The sequence below is a fragment of the Bubalus kerabau genome, chromosome 3 (assembly GCF_029407905.1).
Source record: "Bubalus kerabau isolate K-KA32 ecotype Philippines breed swamp buffalo chromosome 3, PCC_UOA_SB_1v2, whole genome shotgun sequence".
Classification (NCBI taxonomy): Eukaryota; Metazoa; Chordata; class Mammalia; order Artiodactyla; family Bovidae; genus Bubalus; species Bubalus kerabau.
The window spans coordinates 53,650,932-53,670,055 of NC_073626.1; positions in this window are offsets into that span (position 1 = coordinate 53,650,932).

Genomic DNA, 19,124 nt, shown 5'->3' on the forward strand with positions numbered 1-19,124 from the left:
CTGCCAGAGTGTGTGAAACCTGACTGTTGCCTTACTGGCCTCAGTTCCACCATTGCCTGTTCCTCCGAACTAGGACCCAGGCCTATTTGGAGAAGCGTTTGGGTGCGGATTTCTACAAAGTGCCAAGGGCTACAGCAGTGAGAATTCTCTCAGCGGTAAGGGAGAGCATTTTATGGATTCTCAAGCTGTTTTCTGAACGACAGCATCAAAATGAACTAAGAGAATCAGGCTCTGTGTGCCCCTATGTGAGGTACGCAGCTTCACACACAGAAGTATCTCTATAGGAGCCAAGAATGTTCCTGAGAGATGAGGTTCACTAGAAATCTGCTACAGAGCATAGACCTGTCCATATGGTTTTGCCTTGCCCTGTGAGTTGGGTCCCCGAGGTCCGCCCCAGCTCAGGGGAAGGAGCCCCTGAGAAAAGATCTCCAGGGACCGCTATTCCCCCAGGCTGGCAAACGCAGTTCACAGGAGGTAATGCAAGCGAGCCTCCTGCAAGGCACAACAGGCCTTAGTGTCACTGGACGATCAGGCTGCCAGAGTGTGTGAGACCTGACTGGTGCCTTACTGGACTCAGCTCCGCCATTGCATGTTCCTCCGAACTAGGACCCAGGCCTACTAGGAGAAGGGTTTGGGTATGGATTTCTAAATACTGCCAAGGGGTTTAGCAATGAGAACTGTGTCACGGGTAAGGAAGAGCATTTTATGGATTTTCAAGCTGTCGTTTGAACGACAGCTTCAATGCTGCACAGAGAGAATCAGACTCTGTCTCCATGTTCGGTACACAGCTTCATAGACAGGGGTGTCTCCATAGGAAACAAGAACGTTCCTGACAGACTGAGGTTCACTAGAGCTCCCCTAGAGAGCAAAGACTTGTCCATGTGCTTTTTCTTCCCCTTTGCTTTTGGGGCTCCAGGCTCGACCCCAGCTCCGTGGAAACAACCCCTGAGAAAAGATCTTCAAGATCCACTTTTCCCAGAGGCTGGGATGTGGGGTTCATAGGAGGCGGGAAAAGCAGGCCTCTTTCAGAGAGCAAGAGGCAGCCAAGTGGCCTGCGTTTGGAAACCTCTATTTGGAAGAATGGGTTAGCTTCCCCTAAGGGAGACCTCCAGATCTGTTCAGAAGTCGGTTATTCCAGAGGCAGTGTGCAGGGTCCTGACTGCCCTTTGCCAGCCTTGCAAAGACATTCCTAGATTCTACAGTTATCTTCCTGAAAAAGCAGGCTTTGGGAATATGTCAGACTTGACTGGCGCCTTATTGGCCTCAGATCAGCTATTGCCTTTCCATTCAAACTAGGACAAGGCCCTACTTTATGAAAAGTAAGGGTCTTCTTCTTTCCAAACGGCCGAGGGCTACAGCAATGAGACCTCCGTAAATGCGAGGGAAGCATAAGCGGATGGATTATCAGGAAGGTTCTTTGCCACCAAGCATCAGCACCCCATGGAGAGAATCAGGCTCCCTTTGCCCCTATGTGGGGTGTGTAGATTCACACACAGTGGTGTCTCTACAGGAGCCAAGAATGTTCCTGAGAAATGAGGCTCACAAGAGCTCTCCTACAGAGTGCTCACCTGTACATGTGGTTTCGCGTTCCCCTGTGAGTTGGGTCCCCGAGGTCCGCCCCAGCTCCGGGAAAACAGCCTCTGAGAAAAGATCTCCAGGAACCGCTTTTCGCCCAGGCTGGGAAAAGCTGTTCACAGGAAGTAAGGCAAGTGAGCCTCCTGCAGAGAAAAAGAAGCCTTACTGTCCATGGAGGAGCAGGCTGCCAGAGTGTGTGAAAACTGACTGGTGCCATACTGGCCTTAGCTCCGCCATTGCTTGTTCCTCCGAACTGGGACTCAGGCCTACTTGGAGAAGGGTTTAGGTGCAGATTTCTACAAACTGCCAAGGGCTACTGCAATGAGAACTCTCTCAAAGGTGAGGGCGAGAATTGTATGTATTCTCAAGCTGTTTTCTGAACAACAGCATTAAAAGTGCCCAGAGAGAATCAGGCTCTCTGCCGCCATGTTGGGTACGCAGTTTCACACACAGAGGTGTCCTCATAGGAGCCAAGAACGTTCGTCAAAGACTGAGGTTCACTAGAGCTCTCTTAGAGAGCAAAGACTTCTTCATGTGGTTTTGGCTTCGCCTGTACATGTGGGACTCCGAGCACAACCCCAGCTCCATGGAAAAAACCCCTGAGGAAAGATCTCCAAGAATCTGCTTTTCCCCCATGCTGGGAACCAGGGATCATAGGAGGCAGGAAAAGCAAGCCTCCTTCGGGCAAGAAGAGGCAGCCAACCGGCCTGTGTTTGGAAGCCTCTATTTGCAAGGAATGGGTTAGCTTCTCCGGAAGGAGACCTCCAGATCTGCTCAGAAGATAGAAATTCCAGAGGCAGGGTCGAGGTTCCTGACTGCCCTTTGCCAGCCTTGCAAAGACATTCCTAGATTCTAGCATTATTTTCCATGAAGGAGCAGGCATCGGGAATATGTCAGAGTTGACGGGTGCCTTACTGGCCTCAGCTCAGCTATTGCCTTTCCTTTCAAACTAGGATCAGGGCCTACTTGGTGAAGGGTAAGGGTCTGCTTCTTTCCAAACTGCCAAGAGACACAGCAATGAGACCTCTGTCAAGGCGAAGGAAGCATAAGCAGATGGATTCTCAAAAAGGTGCTTTGCAACAAAGCATCAGCACCCCACGGAGAGAATCAGGCTCCCTGTGCCCCTATGTTCGGTGTTTAACTTTACACACAGAGGTGTCTCTGTACGAGCCAAGAATGTTCCTAAGAGATGAGACACACTAACGTCTCCTACAGAGCATAGACCTGTCCATGCGGTTTTTCCTTCCCCTGTGAGATGGGTCCCCGAGGTCCACCCCAGCTCTGGGGATAGAGCCCCTGAGAAAAGATCTCCAGGAACCGCTTTTTGCCCAGGCTGGGAAACGCAGTTCACAGGAGGCCAGGCAAGCGAGCCTCCCGCAGGGAAAAATAGGCCTTACTGTCCCTGGAGGAGCAGGCTTCCAGAGTGTGTGACACCTGACTGGTGCCTTACTGACCTCAGCTCCGCCATTGCATGGCCATCCAAACCAGGACCCAGGCCTACTTGGAGAAGGGTTTGGGTGCGGATTTGTAAAAACTGCCAAGGGCTACAGCAATGAGAACTCTCTCAGAGGTAAGGGAGAGCATTGTATGGATTCTCAAGCTGTTGTTTGAACGACAGCTTCAAAGCTGCAAAGAGAGAATCAGGCTCTGTGTGCCCCCTTGTTGGGTACGCAGCTCCACACACAGAGGTATCCCCGTAGAATCCAAGACTTTCCTCACATACTGAGGTTAACTAGAGTTCTCCTACAGAGCAAAGACTTGTACATGTGGTTTTGCCTTCCTCTGTGCATGTGGGTCTCCGGGCTCGGCTCCAACTCCGTGGAAATAGCCCCTGAAAAAAGATCTCCAAGAACCACTTTTCCCCCGGGCGGGAAGCGGAGTTCACAGGAAGTGGAACAAGCAAGCCTCCTACGGGCAAGTAGAGGCAGCCAACTAGCCTGTGTTTGGAAGCCTCTATTTGGAAGGAATGGTTAGCTTCTCCAAAAGAAGACCTCCAGATCTGCTCAGAAGACGGAAATTCCAGAGGCAGGGTCGAGGTTCCTGACTGTCCTTTGCCAGCCTTGCAAAGACCTTTCTAGATTCTAGCGTTATTTTCCATGAAGGAGCAGACTTCAGGAATATGTCAGACTTGACTGGCGCCTTACTGGCCTCAGCTCAGCTATCGCCTTTCCGTTCAAACTAGGACAAGGGCCTACTTGGTGAAGGGTAAGGCTCTGCTTCTTTCCAAACTGCCAAAGGCTACAGCAAAGAGACCTCTGTCAAAGAGAGGGAAGCGGAAGCGGATGGATTCTCAAACAGGTGCTTTGCCACAAAGCATCCGCACCCCACGGAGAGAATCAGGCTGCATTTGCCCCTATGTTGGGTGTGTAGCTTCAAACACAGAGGTGTCTCTATAGGAGCCAAGAATGTTCCTGGGAGATGAGGTTCACTAGAGCTCTGCTACAGAGCATAGACCTGTCCATATGGTTTTCCTTCCCCTGTGAGTTGGGTTCCCGATGTTCGCCCCAGCTCCGAGGAAGAAACCCCTGAGAAAACACCTCCAGGAACTGCTTTTCGTCCAGACTGGGAAACGCAGTTCACAGAAGGCAAGGCAAGCGAGCCTCCTGCAGAGAAAAAGAGGCCTTACTGCCCCTGGAGGAGCAGGCTGCAAGAGTGTGTGAGACCTGACTGGTGCCTTACTGGCCTCAGCTCCGCCATTGCATGTTCCTCCGAACTAGAACCCAGGCCTACTAGGAGAAGGGTTTGGGTGCAGATTTCTAAAAAACTGCCAAGGGTTACAGCAATGAGAACTCCCTCAGAGGTAAGGGCAAGAATTGTATGGATTCTCAAGATGTTTTCTGAACGACGGCGTTAAACCTGCACAGAGGGAATCAGACTCTCTGCCCCCATTAGGTGTCCCTGTAGGAACCAAGAACGTTCGTCAAAGACTGAGGTTCACTAGAGCTCTCTTAGAGAGTAAAAACTTGTTCATGTGGTTTTGCTTTCCTCTGTATGTGTGGGTCTCCGGGCATAACCTCAGCTCAGTGGAAACAACCCCTGAGCAAAGATCTCCAAGATCTGCTTTTCCCCCATGCTGGGAACCAGAGATCGTAGGAGGCAGGAAAAGCAAGCCTCTTTCGGGCAAGAAGAGGCAGCCAACCAGCCTGTGTTTGGAAGCCTCTATTTGCAAAGAATGGGTTAGCTTCTCCAGAAGGAGACCTCCAGATCTGCTCAGAAGATAGAAATTCCAGAGGCAGGGTCGAGGTTCCTGACTGCCCTTTGCCAGCCTTGCAAAGACATTCCTAGATTCTAGCGTTATTTTCCATGAAGGAGCAGGCATCGGGAATATGTCAGAGTTGACGGGTGCCTTACTGGCCTCAGCTCAGCTATTGCCTTTCCTTTCAAACTAGGATCAGGGCCTACTTGGTGAAGGGTAAGGGTCTGCTTCTTTCCAAACTGCCAAGAGACACAGCAAAGAGACCTCTGTCAAGGCGAGGGAAGCGTAAGCAGATGGATTCTCAAACAGGTGCTTTTCCACAAAGCATCAGCACCCCACGGAGAGAATCAGGCTCCCTGTGCCCCTATGTTCGGTGTTTAACTTTACACACAGAGGTGTCTCTGTACGAGCCAAGAATGTTCCTAAGAGATGAGACACACTAACGTCTCCTACAGAGCATAGACCTGTCCATGCGGTTTTTCCTTCCCCTGTGAGATGGGTCCCCGAGGTCCACCCCAGCTCTGGGGATAGAGCCCCTGAGAAAAGATCTCCAGGAACCGCTTTTTGCCCAGGCTGGGAAACGCAGTTCACAGGAGGCCAGGCAAGCGAGCCTCCCGCAGGGAAAAATAGGCCTTACTGTCCCTGGAGGAGCAGGCTTCCAGAGTGTGTGACACCTGACTGGTACCTTACTGACCTCAGCTCCGCCATTGCATGGCCATCCAAACCAGGACCCAGGCCTACTTGGAGAAGGGTTTGGGTGCAGATTTGTAAAAACTGGCAAAGGCTACAGCAATGAGAACTCTCTCAGAGGTAAGGGAGAGCATTGTATGGATTCTCAAGCTGTTGTTTGAACGACAGCTTCAAAGCTGCAAAGAGAGAAACAGGCTCTGTGTGCCCCCTTGTTGGGTACGCAGCTCCACACACAGAGGTATCCCCGTAGAATCCAAGACTTTCCTCACATACTGAGGTTAACTAGAGTTCTCCTACAGAGCAAAGACTTGTCCATGTGGTTTTGCCTTCCCCTGTGAGTTGGGTTCCCGATGTTCGCCCCAGCTCCGAGGAAGAAACCCCTGAGAAAACACCTCCAGGAACTGCTTTTCGTCCAGACTGGGAAACGCAGTTCACAGAAGGCAAGGCAAGCGAGCCTCCTGCAGAGAAAAAGAGGCCTTACTGCCCCTGGAGGAGCAGGCTGCAAGAGTGTGTGAGACCTGACTGGTGCCTTACTGGCCTCAGCTCCGCATTTGCCTGTTGTTCCGAGCTAGGACCCAGGCCTACTTGGAGAAGGGTTTGGGTGCGGATTTCTACAAACTTTCAAGGGCTACAGCAATGAGAATTCTCTTAGCAATAAGGGAGAGCATTGTATGGATTCTCAAGCTGTTGTTTGAATGACAGCTTCAAAGCTACACAGAGAGAATCAGGCTCTCTGTTCCCCTATTTTTGCTTTGCAACTTCACACAGAGAATTTGACTCTGTTGGAGCCAGAAATATTCCTGAAAGACTTAGGCTCACCAAAGCTGTCCTCCAGAGCAAAGACACTGGATGTGGTTTTGCCTTCCCTTGTCAGTATGGGTCCCCTAGCTTGGCCCCAGCTCCGGGGATACAGCCTCTGAAAAAAATCTTCCAAGAAGCGATTTTCCTCCAGGCTGTTAAGCGGAATTCGCTGTTTGCAAGTTAAGGAAGTCTGCTTCGTGGAAGAGAAAGCAGCCAACTGGCCCTGTGTTAGGAAGCCTGTATTTGAAAGGAATGGGTTAGCTTCTACAGCGGGAGAACCTCAGATCTGCTCAGGGGACTGAAATACTAGAGTCAGGGTCGAGGTTCTCCCCTGTCCTTTGCACACCTTGCAAAGACATTCCTAGCTTCTAGCGTTAGTGTCCCTGTAGTAGCAGGCTGCAGGAGCGTGTGATAAATGACTGCCACGTTCCTGTCCTCAGCTCTGCTATTGACTTTCTATTCGAACTAGAACCCAGGCCTACTTTGAGAGGGGTTAGGGTCCAGTGTTTCCAAACTGCCAAGGGCTACGGCAATGCGAGCTCTGTCAGAGGTAAGAAAAGAGCAATTGGTTGGATTCTTCAGCTGCTGCGTGGCCGCACAGCTTCCGCGCCGCATGGAGTGCATGAGGCTCCTTGTGGCCCTATTTTGGGTATGCAGCAACACGCACACAGAGTGTCTGTGTTCACTTATGTACAGGCTTATGTACACTAGAGCTCTCCTACAGAGCAAAGACATGTGGATGTGGTTTTGCCTTTCCCTATGAATTTGGGTCTCTTACCTTGGCCCCAGCCCCGGGGAAACAGCCCCTGAGAAAATACTTACAATAAGTCTTTTGTCCATCAGCTGGAAAGCGAAGTTCACAGAATGCAGGTAAATGAAGCCTCCCTTGTGGAAGGAGAGGCAGCCAACTGGTGTGCGTTTGCAAGTGTGTATTTGGAAGGAATGGTTTAGCTTCTACAATGGGAGACGTCCAGATCTGCTCAGAGGACCAAAACTCAGAGTCAGGGCTGAGCTCAGTGTCAGGGCCGAGCATCTCGCATGCCATCTGTGAACCTTGTAATGACATTCCTAGGTTATAGTGGCATTGCCCATGAAGGAGCAGGCTGCGGCACTGTGTCAGACATGTTTGGGCGCATTACTCTGGTCAGCTCCACTATTTCCTTTCATGTACATGTTGGTCTCTAGGCCCGGTATCAAGGGGTGCACACAGGGTGTTTTCTCGCAGGATCCAAGAATGTTCCAGACAGTCCTAGGCTCACTAGCTGTTGCTAGGTCGCACATTATGCTATACTTATTGTTAACAGTAAAAATACTATTGGAGCTCTAATTATTATTTTTTTTCTTTCTACTTGCAATGCTAGTGATAGAACCAAAGGCTGCTATCTATATCAAACAAGAGAAACGTAAAGGAAACTAAACAATTTTATGTAATCACATTGCCGTGGTCCTATACAGTAAACTAGAAATTCAAGGGACATGATTTTTCTGAATGCAGGAGACTCCGGTTTCATTCCCGGGTCCGGAAGATTCCCTGGAGAAGGTACAAGCTACCACTCCAGTATTCTGGCCTAGAGAATGCCATGGACTGTATAGTCCATGGAGTCACAGAGTCAGGCACCACTGAGCCACTTTCACTTTCACATGCGGATATTATGTAAAAAAAATGTGGTAACAGATCTAGAACCTTTGGCAAGCTAACGAATGAGTAATCTAAATATGAATAATCAACTTTGTCCTGCATGGTGATTACCATCCGGTATTTGCTTTGAGAGCAGTTGAACTCGTCATTATTAAAGAGAAATAATCTTTTCCTCTCTGAAACATTTGTGAACCATTCAGTTGGGTGTGGTGAATAAAATACTTAAGGATCTAATACATAAAAATGCAAAAGACAAAGCACATTATATTTTCGCTCCCTTTCTCAAAGGATGGAATATTTTGTATTTGCCCTGATTTTATGTCTTGACGTCATGCACCATTGACATTTTTAGTTGAAATACAGTAGGACTAAAATATTGATAGAATACTAATAAATCATGTTGGTATGTGTGGTTATCACATAGGATTCACAGGATATTTAAATTCACAGTTGTCAACGTAAAGGATTCATGCTATTTATCTTCTTCATGAATCTGTACCACAAAGGAAGAGCTTTTCGCAGCATATTTCACTGAGGGAACTACAAGGATGATAGGCGTAATACTATTTGTCAACTCATGGATTTCTAAGCATTGCTCACAATACAGATCTGATTTTCAACATCAGGGTTCTTTCAGTGTCCTTGAACAGCATTTGTTTTTCTGTTCAGTTCAGTTCAGTTCAGTTCAGTCGCTCAGTCATGTCCGACTCTTTGCGACCCCCATTGAACCGCAGCACACCAGACCTCCCTGTCCATCACCAACTCCCAGAGTTTACCCAAACTCATGACCATTGGGTCGCTGATCCGCTGTCGTCCCCTTCTCCTCCTGTCTTCAATCTTTCCCAGCATCAGGGTCTTTTCAAATGAGTCAGCTCTCCAAAAACTGGAGTTTCAGCTTCACCATCGGTCCTTCCGATGAACATCCAGAACGGATTTCCTTTAGGATGGACTGGTTGGATTTCCTTGCAACCCAAGGGACTCTCAAGAGTCTTCTCCAACACCACAGTTCAAAAGCATCCATTCTTCTGCACTCAGCTTTCTTTATAGTTCACCTATATATTCTGTATACAGAAGAAAAACACTCATGAGTATAAAACTTGTTCACATAAAACGAGTGTATGAATTGTTATCTTCCCGACCCAGGGATCAAACCCACATCACTTCCATATCCTGCACTGGTAGGCAGAGTATTTACTGAATGTGCTGCCGAGGAATCGATACACATTTCAAGAACCACTGCCATCAGCTTCTCCTGTTCATGACCGAAGTAGGAGAAAGAACGCTGGAAGAAGTACCCGTAAGCATATTATTTAGTCAAGGAACTGTTGTTATGCTGGATACTCCAGTTATTACTGGGACAAGTCAGTTCCTCCAATGATGATCGGTATACCTGAAAAATTGTTAGAAATTCATGGGATGCGATGTCTATATGATCAATGTGTTCATCTTATGCTACTGCTTCAGGTAGACCTGCTTCAGCATGAAGGACTGCACTTGAAGGGATGCCTACTATTCCAGCTCAAGCAACAGATACTGCAGTGCAGATCACTGTCCTTTGTTGAACAGGATCAGCAGTTTGTCAACATAGGTAACACGCCAGAGCAAGCCTTGGGGTGCAACTCTGAAAACAGGCTAGGCCCTCTTTTTCCCAAGCCCTGCGATAAAATACAAATCCAAAAAAGAAAAATAGCAACGATTTTGTCAGGACTTCCTCACTTTTGTGTTCTGGATGGCAGGAAGCACACACTGAGGCCAGATGACTGCAGGATTTAATTGTGAGCTAACATTGGCTGGGGTGGAAGCTCATCACTCTAGGAAGAATGTGGCTCAGCTAAACCGTTTGACGTTCATTCACTTCATGTACATAGAGTTCCATAATCCTTCGTTAAGGAATTCAGTAAGTTGTACTTCCTTACACCTTCACCATCTCTTGGTTTACACGAATGTCAATTCCTAGTCCAGCACTTATTTATACAACGAGTGTTACAGGTAGTAATAGTGCATAAATGATGATGAGCAATGACAGGAAGTTTAATTCTTCTCTGTTTGACTTCTCTACTTTTATATAACCAAGCAGTGAAATATACTTACGTATGTGAATATTTTAGTGGCATGTAGAAATACATAGTGTTGGCACAATAATTATCAGGGTATCGTGTCTTTTTCATATATTCCTTTGGAGATTCTGTTCCATTATACGTTATCATAAGATATTCAATACAGTTTCCGAAACTATAGAGTAGGTCCTTGTGGTTTCTTTCATACATAGTACTATGTAGTTGTTAATACTTCAAACAAAAACTGGTACACAAATATTCATAGCGACCTTATTCACAATAGCCCAAAGGTAGAACCCATTCAAGTGTCCATCGGTGGGTGAATGAATATGCATCACAGGGTATATTCAAAAGCTTGAACAGTATTCTACCATACAAAATGATAAACTGAAATGGTTCTGCCACTGCACAAGACACTACAGAAATTACTCCAAAACTAACACATGGAACAAACAGATATTTCAATTCTAATTCATGCTATGTACCCAAAAGGTTTGGAAAAGGGGGCTGAAAAAATGCATATTGCTGCGGTCATAGTCACAACAGCGTGATTCACACTGGCCAACAAACAGGCAATCTAAGTGTCCATGGACAGCCAATTCCATAAACAAACTGTGGTAGACACACAATGGAATCTTTTTCGGCCCTTCAAAGTCGGTAATTCTGACAATGCCACAATGTGGACGAACCTTATGGTAATTATATTAAGTGAAATAAACCAGACCAAAAAAGGAGAAACGTTCTGTGATTCCACTAGTATGAAATATCCAAACAAGTCAAGTCCAAAGCCAAAAGAAGCAGAAAGTGATTCCCAGGGATCGAAGACAGTTCATGTTTCACAGAACCCGCCTAGTTTCCCTTGGGGAAACTGACCTCTCATGACATCTCCAAAAATAATTGGAAGCCATATCCAGTCAAATGAATGTAGACATAATTTTATAATGTACACCAACCTCACTCAAACTTCTCAACAGATAAAAGGCAAAATTGTATCTATGATACCTCAGCTTTGTTAAAAACTGTATCTACAGTACCTTAGTTTTGCTTATGAAATTTAACCAAAACAAAACAAAACACTAAAGTCTATCCAAAAAAGGACATAAAAATTATAACATGAACTTTAAAAAATTACAAATTTAAACTGTGAAAAACCTCATTCACAAAACTTAAACACAAGCCACAGAAAAATATATTGACAAAATACATATATGATAAAGGATCATACTCCAAATATACCAAAATATCTGGAACAAACAACCTCATTAAAAGTGTATAAATCTGAACGCCTGGCCAAAGAAAAGATACAGATAGTAAATCAGCATATCAAAAATACTCAAAATCATGTATACTTAGGAAATTACAATCTAAAACAGCAGTGAAGTAGCACTGCACACCTATTAGATCCAGTAAGCTCAAAAAGGGGAAGGGGGCACGGGGCTTCTCTGGTGGCTCAGTGGTAAAGAATCTGCGTGACGATGCAGGACACTCAGGTTTGATCCCTTACCCAGGAAGATCCCACCTGCCAGAGAAATTTAGCCGGATTTTTCCACAGCTAAACAAGGCTCACCTGTGACCTGAACACTACACGTCTAGCACTTACTAAACAGCTTTGAAAAAGTGTCCAGACAAAAAATATCACACAATTATACACAGCAGCTCTACTTCTAACAGTTAAAAACTTTCAAATATCAGGATGTCTTCGGGCAATGACTGTGTAAGCAAATTGGGATACATCCAAAGTGAAGGGGAGCATATGCTACCCCAAAATATACCACTTCAGCATGAGAATTAGCTGGACCTAATTAACTTTCTTTTCTTTAAGAGGACACATGCTCATCTCTGAAACCCAAGTTCAAGATGGCTCTCCTGTGAGTCACATTTACAAGAGAAATCTCATTTCAAAGGAATCCTTGGTATATACCAGATAAAAGGATGACAGTCTTGTGAAACTTTTTTTTTTTTATCAATAGGGAAAGCTAAGATGTAAATCTGTACAACAACCATACCCTGCATTTCCTTTGGTTTTATTTTTATTAAACATAGACTTTTTTTTTTTTTTTTTTTTTTTGTATTTGGCTGCACCAGATCGACCTTCGTTGAGGCCAGCCAGATATCGTTGTGGCATGGGAAATCTAGTTCTCAGATCAGGGATTGAACCTGGGCCTCCTTCTTTGGGAGTGTCCAATCTTAGCTACTGTACCACCAGGAAGCCCCTGATTTGGTTTAAGATGACGATGGTATCTAAGGTGATATCTTGGGCCATTTCAGTCACTGACTCAGTTTCTTGAGTTTCTTCAAAGCACACACAAGGTACACATTATTAAACCGGTTTGCAAAACAAGGAAAGGTAGTTCATACTACAACACTGTATGCTTACAAATATCTAAATGGTAAATGGCATGTTATTTATTTTTAATTACTGTGCAGAAAAAAAAGAAGGCAGGATTCACACATTTTACAACATGAATAAACATTAAAACCATCTTTAGTGAAAAATATCCATATAGAAAAGGCCACACAGATCCCATATTCGCCGCCTGCTTTAAATCCATCAAATTTGTCCAAATCACTGAAAATCTCAGTAACATTCTTAAAAAAAAAAAAAAGATGGGAAGAAAAATTATATTCATACAATTGAACAATTACTGAAAGGGAAGTGGGGCTGTGGATTGCATTGTACTGTAGAAACCATATGATGTCCTGATTTTGGAGACTATGTGCAGGTTCTGCAGGAGAATGCACCCATTTTAGATAAAACACATAGACTGTTTTAGATGATGTGGCAAATGTGAGCACTTTTTCCCTTTGCTAGAAGTTTTCTGTACATTTTACCCAGAAAGGAAATTATGTTTCAAAACAAACAAGTCAGATGAGACAGGCATGAAAATTTTCTATAGAGTTCAGACTTACCCAGGTGAAGTTCAAGGAAAGCTGTGACGCTCCACTGCCCTTGAAGGAGTCCAAATGGAATGAAGAAGTACTGTGGGAAGTCTATTAGTAACCACCATGCCTTGGGTCTGCGGGAGAAACAGATTTTATAAATAAAATTTTCCCCATAACTTCACAAAAGTTGTTAGACTACATTCAGTAAAGTTTAAAAATTTCTGATCAATTGACAATCATATAAAATACTACAACTTACAATCCCAATAAATATACAAAATTCACTTGCATTTGTGTACACTAATACCAATCAGAAAAAAAATAAGAAAATCCCACTTATAATTGCATCCAAAAGAATAAAATATTTAGCAACAAACTTAATCAAGGACATAAAAGACCAGTAGTCAGAAAACTAGAAAGCACTGATAAAGAAACCAAAGAAAAGACAAATAACCAGAAAACTATTCCACGCTCAGGCACTGGAATGAGGAATTAAAATGTCCATTGCAAACAAAGCCATCAACAAATACACTGACTGAAATCACAAAATGATATTGAATTCCCTTTTTCACAGAAACATAAATACTCCTACTAGTAGGCAGCTAATATTGAACAGGACCTTAAAGGGCCAAGAAGACTGAGAAAGAAGAACACAGCTGGTGGCATCCTCCTCTCTGACTTCAAACTACAGCACGGCCCTGTAGTAACCGCCACAGTGAGGAACTGGCAGGAACACAGACACAGGGACTCCAGGAGAGAAGAGAGAGCCCAGGAATGAACACATATGGACGTGGTAAGTTCATGAAAATCAAACCAGGAACGAGCCAAGAGGAAAGGACAGTCTTCTGAAGAAACAGGGACAGGAAAACTGGCCACCTACTCGGAAGAACATCGGTGAAGGTCATCCTCTAGGCCATCGAAAAGAAATCGAACTGAAAACCCGCCATTTGCACATGGAGCTCTCCCCCCCAGCCCCAAACCCCGAGTCTCGGAGATGGACCTCCAGTCAGCGCTCAGCTGGACACAGGAAACGTCTACTTCGTCCTCATTTTCCCCTCTTGCAGCGCCTCCCTGCTGGCGGGCACTGAGGCAACCCTGCTCCTCTCAGCTGGGATGCAGCCCCATGACCCTGGAGCCCGAGCCCTGAGGGGCCTGAGGAGACAGAGCTCCCGCCAGAGAAGGGCGGGCAGCCCCGTGCTCACAGACCTTAGAGGGCTCACCCACAAGCAGCTCTGCTGTGAGCACTAAGGCTAGAAGCCCCAACTGAAATGGAGCACAAAGGCTCCATGACCCTCCTCAAAACACGGTTAAGAAACAGTCAGAGCCTGGATGGAATGCAGCCATAAAAAGGAACACATTTGAGTCTGTTCTACGGAAGAAGATGAACCTAGAGTGTATTAAACAGGCAAGTCAGTCAGAACGAGAAAAACATGGAATTGAGAAGGATGAGTCTGACGAATCTGTTCACATAGCAGCACCGGAGATGCAGACATAGAGGACAGACTTAGGGACAAGAGTGGTGAAAAAGAGGGAGAGGGTGAGATGAATGGAGAGAGCAGCATGGACGCCAACATTTGTAAATAGACAACCAGCGGGAATTTGCTGTTAGGACTCAGGGAACTCAAACTGGGTCTCTGAAATAACCTGGAGAGGTGGAGATGGAAGGGATGTGGGAGGGAGATTCCAGAAAGAGGGGACGTTCGTGTGGATGTATGACAAATTAAACTGATATTGTAAAGCAGTGATCAATCAACTAGAAATAAATAACTGTTTAAAAAAGAGAGAGAGATGAAATGAACAGAAGCACAAACATTGCAACTAACAACGGAGTTCCATTTAAAAAAACTATACAATTTGAGAAAACAACAAAAGACCTACATGGCCTTTGGTCTGGTGATGAGTTCTAACACACAACAAAAAAGCCAACTTACCTAATTAGGAATATACATTATTTCAAACATTGACTTTTACAATTTTATACATTTACTCTGAGAAGGACCTTATTCCAGAGAACCAAAGGACACTCTGTTAAATGAACCAGTGACCACCCAACCTTGCCAGGCAACAGAGAAGAGAAAACACCTTCAGGAGTCATCTTACAACAGGAGGTCATGGTAAGGAACAAGGAACTATCAAGCATTCACCAACCAGGATTCTGGAGAGGTCAGCAAGAGGTCAACAAGAGATGGGAGACTGCAGTCCAGAGGTCCTAGCAACTTCCACCTAGCAACAAAGACCCAGCATAGTCAAAACGAATTCAGTGTTACAAAAAAATAAATAAATAAAAGGACAGAAGTTCTTTGAACACATGACTGAGATTAGGGGTGAGGCAGTACATATATGTGCCAGGATAATCTTAAATTACAAGAAAGGAAAGAAAGTAAAGACAACTATCAAGCTGTCCAAAGTGATGAAAATGAATGATTACACAGTTTTATCTGTATAGACTAGCAGATAATAATCTGAAAAGGAATTTTAAAAAATTCCCTTTCAATAATGTCAACATGAATAAATTGCTTTGCCATGGATGTAACGAGGATGACAAGACTGGCACACTGGAAATTCTACACCATGGCTGAAAAATATCCTGAATACATGGACAGATATTCCATAGTGATGGAAAGACTTAAGATGGCAATACCATGGAATGCATCTTGAATCTGAAATGAAGATTCGATATGACTTGATCGTTCAGAGCTTTTGTGTCATCAAGTGTTATTAAAGGATAAAAGAGATAGAGAAAGCTGCTGACATAGACTTGCGGCGGGGTGGGGGTGCGGGGGCAGTAAGCGTACCCCCTGCTGGTCTTTAGCCAGACGTTATACAGCCCCTAGCATTCTGCTAAGGAAAAAAAGGCAATGTCTCAGAGCATGGCACCAGGCCCCCTCCCCCCCCCCCGACATGCATTGAGATAACATGGGAAGCAGGTGAGTCATCCCAGGCAAAAAAATGATTGACATGAATCTTGAAGAAAGGCAGATTTCCAGGCAAATATATCATTTCCTTAACATAGATTAGGAGAACAAGGTACGAGGAAAACATACTGTTTTGTTCAAGTCGCTTCTGAGCCTTTTGGGGAAACCGACCTGAAGCCAGAGTCTAGCGGAAATACATAGGATATTAACATCGCTTAAGACAAACATTTCCTTAGGAGAAAATCCATTGCTTAGCTCAAGGTTTGTCTGGGAAATTGTTAAACATCAGGAGATGGCTCCGAGCTGGATTTCCACACACAAGAACATCCATGCAAAGGACAAGCCTGCACAGCGCATCTGCCCCAACCCACAGCCAGCAGAATTTCCAAGTGACCTCCTTAGGCCTTCCCCAAACTACAGGAGCACCTCTGGGTTTCCTGTTAACCTCATTTTTCAGACTCTTTTCTTAAAAAAAAAAAAAAAGAAAAAAAACAAATAAAAAAGCATACACATTTCTTCATATAATGCCACAGTGGAAGGAAAACAGGCCTTCAATATTTAGACCTCAATTTGCTTTATTTTTTTTTAATTACACCACCACATAATTTAAAAATTTTACACGTTCTAATTATTCAGTTCCAACACACCAAACTTTTATTTCACAGGGTCCCCATGAAAAGTCCCACGCAGCTGGACAGCCACAGATTCTGCCATGAAATGGCAGCAAGGTGCCCTCCTCCCTTCTTTTCCGCCTGGGTGGCCACCGCATTTTTAAATCCATGCAACGCACTAAGTTTCTAGGGTGCAATCCGTGGACCCTTCCCTTTCCCATCCCAGCAGGTGGTCAAGGGCCCGCTGGCCTACAAAGTGCCAGAAGCAGGGCTGGGCCAGCAGGCCAGAGTTCAGGGCTCTGTCCCTTGGACTTCCAGCGGACACTAGGCTGCTTGGGAAAACCTCGCGGCTCTGAGCTTTGTGCAAAGGGGTGGAGCGGTAAAGGCCTTGACCCCAAAGGCGAGGCCTTTCTGCGACCGCCAGGTTGGGGAGCTCCGAGAATTGAATACGTGGTTCCCTGCTCCACGCAGTCCCAGTTCCCTTACCTATGGTCCGCACCCCACTGCTCCACCAACTGGATGCCGATCCAGGGGAACCAGGAGCACACTAAATGGGCGTTCCCTGCCGCAATGGCTACCCCGAGAGCACAACTGGGGATATCCCCACCCACCGCTGCCACAACCCACCTCCCCGTCCAGCGCCGGCCGGGTTCGTCCGCCCCTGGTGCGCTCTTGGTGCGTTCCCAGCCGCAGTGGCGACAACCGAGAGCACAACTGGGACCCCCACCCGCGCCCCGACACGACACGACCCCCGCCCCTTGCCGCCCGGGGTTCGCCCCGCCCCGGGTGCGCTCACGGTGCTGTCCCCACCTTCACCAAGGGCTTCCGGTGAGCCCCGCCCCCACGCCCGGTTCCAGGAGAGGCTCTCGGACCTATTTCACCTACTGCCACCAGATGAAACCCGAGAACAAGTAAATCCACCCCACAGAGACAATCCAAGCTGTCTATGATTTAGGGATAAAAGGATGACTACAGAAAGGATAGATGACCTGACCTAGGAGGGCCATGATATTCTATAGATCCAGACAAAATTGGTTACCAAGGAACCTTTTTTTCTTGGAACCCAGAAAGCTGGTTCTTTTCATATGCAATTATACACAATGAGCTTGTTACCAAAGCCTGCCTTGCTGCCACCCCCCACCCCCCAGGAAAACGGCTCAAAGAAATATTTTAAATCTCAGACGGAAACCTGGAAGATCTCTTGGCTGTCTGTCTGGATTTACGTATGTCTCAGTGTGAGCCTTGTGGGTTTTGATAATATTGCTCAAGTTCTGAGTTCCTATTTAAATGGTCTCCAGAAAGGGTAGCCCTTACATATCAAACTGTTGGAAATACAAGAAAACTTTGACCCAAATGAATGTCAGAGTGCCATGAACTGCGAAATAATCAATATTAAATATCTAGTATTTTTGTTTTCGCTACTCTAGTCTAGACATATCTAAGAGTCTTCATGACCCAGATAATCACGAAGATGTGATCACTGACCTAGAGCCAGACATCCTGGAATGTGAAGTCCAGTGGGCCTTAGAAAGCATCACTATGAACAAAGTTAGTGGAGGTGATGGAATTCCAGTTGAGCTATTTCAAATCCTAAAAGATGATGCTGTGAAAGTGCTACACTCAATAAGCCAGCAAATTTGGAAAAGTCAGCAGTGGCCACAGGGCTGGAAAAGGGCAGTAATCATTCCAATCCCAAAGGAAGGCAATGCCAAAGAATGCTCAAACGACCGCACAATTGCACTCATCTCACATGCTAGTAAAGTCATGCTCAAAATTCTCCAAGCCAGGCTTCACCAATACGTGAACCGTGAACTTCCTGATGTTCAAGCTGGTTTTAGAAAAGGCAGAGGAACCCGAGATCAAATTGCCAACATCCGCCGGATCAGGGAAAAAGCAAGAGAGTTCCAGAAAAGCATCTACTTCTGCTTCATTGACTATGCCAAAGCCTTTGACTGTATGGATCACAGTAAACTGTGGGAAATTCTGAAAGAGATGGGAATACCAGACCACCTGACCTGCCTCTTGAGAAATCTGTATGCAGGTCAGGAAGCAACAGTTAGAACTGGACATGGAACAACAGACTGGTTCCAAATAGGAAAAGGAGTACATCCAGGCTGTATATCATCACCCTGCTTATTTAACTTATATGCAGAGTACATCATGAGAAACGCTGGACTGGAAGAAACACAAGCGGGAATCAAGATTGCCGGGAGAAATATCAATCACCTCAGATATGCAGATGACACCACTCTTATGGCAGAAAGTGAAGAGGAACTCAAAAGCCTCTTGATGAAAGTGACAGTGTAGAGTGAAAAAGTTGGCTTAAAGCTCAACATTCAGAAAACAAAGATCAGGGCATCCGGTGCCATTACTTCATGGGTAATAGATGAGGGAACAGTGGAAACAGTGTCAGACTTTATTTTGGGGGGGCTCCCAAATCACTGCAGATGGTGACTGCAGCCATGAAATTAAAAGACGCTTACTCCTTGGAAGGAAAGTTATGACCAACCTAGATAGCATATTCAAAAGCAGAGATATTACTTTGCCAACAAAGGTCTGTCTAGTCAAGGCTTTGGTTTTTCCTATGGTCATAGATGGCTGTGAGAGTTGAACCATGAAGAAGTCTGGGCGCCGAAGAATTGATGCTTTGGAACTGTGGTGTTGGAGAAGACTCTTGCGAGTCCCTTGGACTGCAAGGAGATCCAACCAGTCCTTTCTGAAGGAGATCAGCCCTGGGATTTCTTTGGAGGGAATGAT